Source organism: Oryctolagus cuniculus, chromosome X, assembly GCF_051225735.1.
Source record: "Oryctolagus cuniculus isolate XC-2025 breed Fujian yellow rabbit chromosome X, ASM5122573v1, whole genome shotgun sequence".
Classification (NCBI taxonomy): Eukaryota; Metazoa; Chordata; class Mammalia; order Lagomorpha; family Leporidae; genus Oryctolagus; species Oryctolagus cuniculus.
Genome location: NC_142888.1, coordinates 42,608,031 through 42,611,735, shown reverse-complemented (window position 1 = coordinate 42,611,735; position 3,705 = coordinate 42,608,031). Strand labels below are relative to the sequence as shown.

Here is a 3,705-nt window from a genome sequence, read left to right as displayed (position 1 = left end):
GTGTGTTTCCTGGGAGGCAGCACATGAAGTCTGGACTAATTAGGTCCTTGCCACCCATGTGAGAAACCTGGATTTTGCTCTGGGATATTGGCTTTGGACTGGCTCAGCCCTGGCAGTTAGAGGCAGGCATTTGAGAAGTAAACCAGGAAATGGAAGATTCCTCCCACACTCTTTCATATAAAATGGAAATAAAATACATTTTTTAAAATTATGGAATGCTTCACGAATTTGCATGTCATCCTTGCGCAGGGGCCATGCTAATCTTCTCTGTATCATTCCAATTTTAGTATACGTGCTGCAGAAGCGAGCACACAAAATACATTTTTGACTTTTCAGTCTCACTTCCGGGAAGTTGTACCATAGATACAGAAAGTACCAATGCACAAAAAAGTAAATTCTAGGAAGAAAAAACAGACATGCAAGACATGATATGAATTATACAAAGTTATGTGTGTATTGAGAAAGTCTCTGGCTCTAGAAATGATGTATTTTACTTTCTCAGGAGAAAGAATTGCTAATAAATCATGTTAAGTATCACACCCACACACACCTTCCTGGATTCCAAAACCTCCACAGAGAGCACCAATCTGAGCCCTTTTTAGGGATCTTGCCTTCCACATGTAAAGACAGCTTGACTTGGAAAGAGGTGGGAGTTAAGTTTCATCCTGTAGAGGTGCTGTTTTCTTTTCCATATATATATATATAGAGAGAGAGAGAGAGAGAGAGAGAGACAGAGAGAGAGAGAAAGAGAGAGATGTCTTCCATCCGATGGTTCACTCCCCAGATGGGCACAATAGCTGGAGCTGTGCCGATCCAAAGCCAGGAGCTAGGAGCCAGGAGCCAGGAGCTTCTTCAGGGTCTCCCATGTGGGTGCAGGGGCCCAAGGACTTGGGCCATATTCTACTGCTTTCCCAGGCCATAGCAGACAGCTGGATCGGAAGAGGAGCAGCCGGGACTAGAACCTGTGCTCATATGGGAAGCTGGCACTTCAGGCCAAGGCTTTAAAGCTGCTGTGCCACAGCACTGGCCCCAAGGTTCTGTTTTCTTATTGGTATCGACTTTTCCCCTACAGCCTCACATAACCACAGTGAATTTAAGGGGGTAGGCGCTGTGGCGTGGTTAAGCCTCTGCCTCAGTGATGGTATCCAACATAGGTGCCGGTTCGAGTCTTGCCTGTTCTACTTCCTATCTAGTTCCCTGCTAATGTGCCTGGGAAAGCAGTGGAATATAGCCCAAGTGCTTGAGTTCCTGTAGCAACGTAGGAGACCCAGAAGAAGTTCCTGGCTCCTGGTTCCTGGCTTCTGGCTTCGGATCATGGCAGCCATTTGGGGAGTGAAACAGTTGATGGAAGACCTCTCTCTGTCTCTCTCTCTATTTCTGTCTGTAACTCTGCCTCTCAAATAAATAAATCCTTAAAAGTAAAATGAATATGAGTCCCAGAAGGCCAACATATGAGGAGCTGCCCCAAAGGGACCCTCCGTGGAGTGAGCTCCTGTGGCGAAGGGTGAAGGGAAGGCAGGGACAACAACACAAGAGGCCACTGGAGTTCACAGTGCATCAGCAGTCATGCCAGGGCCAGTTCCTGCTCAGCCTGAGCCTTGATAGCTGGAGACAAAAGCAGGAAGAGTTGGCAAGGCACCTGCAAAGGCAGAAGACAGTGCCCTCCTCATTTCCTGATTGTTAGGGAGGGAGGTGATCAGAAGGAACAGTGTGGGTAGCCCACTTTCAAGGATGCCCGATTTCTTTGTCCTGGCTAAGCTGGTGTATTAAGAACTTGTACCAAGAGTGTCAAAGGAAGCCCTCGGTGTTATTGCTCTTCTCAGGCTACAAGTGCCTTCATTCGGCTGAAATCCACTCCAGCCATTGCAGTCCTCACAGCCCACCGAGGACGAATACTTCCTCTTCCTGCAGGAGAAATCTCTTTAAACGTCCACAACTGTAAACTGTCTCACTCAAAGCAACCCCTTGGATATGTTTCAGGGGCTTATGGGGATCAAATGAATATTCAAGGCTTTGCTGTTTGCATCCAAGAGCCTCATTTATTGACTTCCTATCAGCTGCAAGAGCCAACTGATCCTCCAAGCCCTGCCTTCCTTCTGTGAGGTCCACTGCGTCCAATTGCAGGTGCTTGCTGAGTGAGGGAGGAACCACTAGGTTTCTGCAAAGACCCAGGCAGAGGGTGTGGCACTGTCAGGCACTTCCTGTTCCCCATGGGTTCTGCTATGAAGCTTCCACCTTTCAACCCTCCTAAGCCCCCAAAGCTTGGTCCTCTCAACCCCACACAGTCTCTCAGATCTGTCTTATGAGGCAGTGGTAGCCAAACTTTCCTGAACACATTGCCCGTTTGTTTAAAAAATTGGGCATATATCCCCCCCAACAGACATAAATTTATTTATAAAATTATTCACTGGTACTACTGTGTGATATCTGCTATAAGTGTAATATCTACATATGTTCTGGACAGCAAAAGACATACAAAACACAGAAAACAAAAAAAAAAGCCATGATAATTAAAATAGCTGAATTTTTATTGATGGGGAGAATTACTTGCTATACCAAAGACAATTCATTGTGCTGTCTTCTTCCTGGGAAGCTTTGGGAAGGGGGAGAAATGTCAAGACCTGCAGGTCAAGAGCCCTTTCATGCCTATACCGCTGAGCTGCTGGGTGTGGGCTCTGGGGGGTGTTGGTGCCAGCACCACATAGGCAAGAACAGACAGAGGAATTGGCTGATCAGCAGGAACAAGTGAATATACAGTTGGGCTCACAGAGAGAGTTGGGAGAACGGGAAGAAGACATGGATGAAAGCACAGGGCTGTTGTTTTGCATCCTTCAGAGAGACAATGTAAAGATGAACCAACAGACAAGAGCCAAGTTCTGTTGCAGAACAGGCTCCAGTCTGGCGGGAAAGAGGAAACAAATGAGGAATAATAAGAATGGCCTAGAACTACTTACTACAAAAACCAGGGTTTCAAGGGAAATGGGCTTCTCAGTGATACATGCAGCAGACAGAGGTACATTGGGAAATCACTTCACTGAAGACTTCCCATGGCCCGTGTTCATCCCAACATGCTCCTTACCCATGCCTTTTGATATGCCCCCTGCCTCTCCTCCTCACCCCTCTACCCCTCATACCTTTTTTTAACTTTTATTTAATGAATATAAATTTCCAAAGTACGGCTTATGGATTACAATGGCTTCCCCCCCATATCGTCCCTCCCACCCGCAACCCTCCCCTTTCCCACTCCCTCTCCCCTTCCATTCACATCAAGATTCATTTTCGATTCTCTCAATATACAGAAGATCAGCTTAGCATACATTAAGTAAAGATTTCAACAGTTTGCTCCCATACGGAAACATAAAGTGAAAAATAATAGATGATTTTTTAAATGATGATGAAATCAGATCAGACCTATTGTCATGTTTAATGCCAGTGAGAGTCAAGTTGGGAATTGATAATTTCTTTTTTTTTTTTTTACAGAATATCAGTTTAGTATACATTAAGTAAAGCTTTCAACAGTTTGCACCCCCATAGAAACACAAAGTGAAATATACTGTTTGAGTACTCGTTATAGCATTAAATCTCAATGCACAGCACATTAAGGACAGAGATGCTACATGAGGAGTAAGTGCACAGTGACTCCTGTTGTTGACTTTACCAATTGACACTCCTGTCTATGGCATCAGTAATCTCCCTATGCTCCAG

At 45.3% G+C, this 3,705-nt stretch overlaps 1 non-coding gene across 1 annotated transcript; it reads right to left on the bottom strand.

Annotated features, from left to right (window-relative positions):
- Nucleotides 1–204: 204 nt before the first annotated feature.
- LOC127485106 (U6 spliceosomal RNA) lies at nucleotides 205–311 on the bottom strand. The gene has a single exon (XR_007912280.1). It is a non-coding gene; the product is annotated as a U6 spliceosomal RNA (small nuclear RNA).
- Between the last annotated feature and the right edge of the window lie 3,394 nt (nucleotides 312–3,705).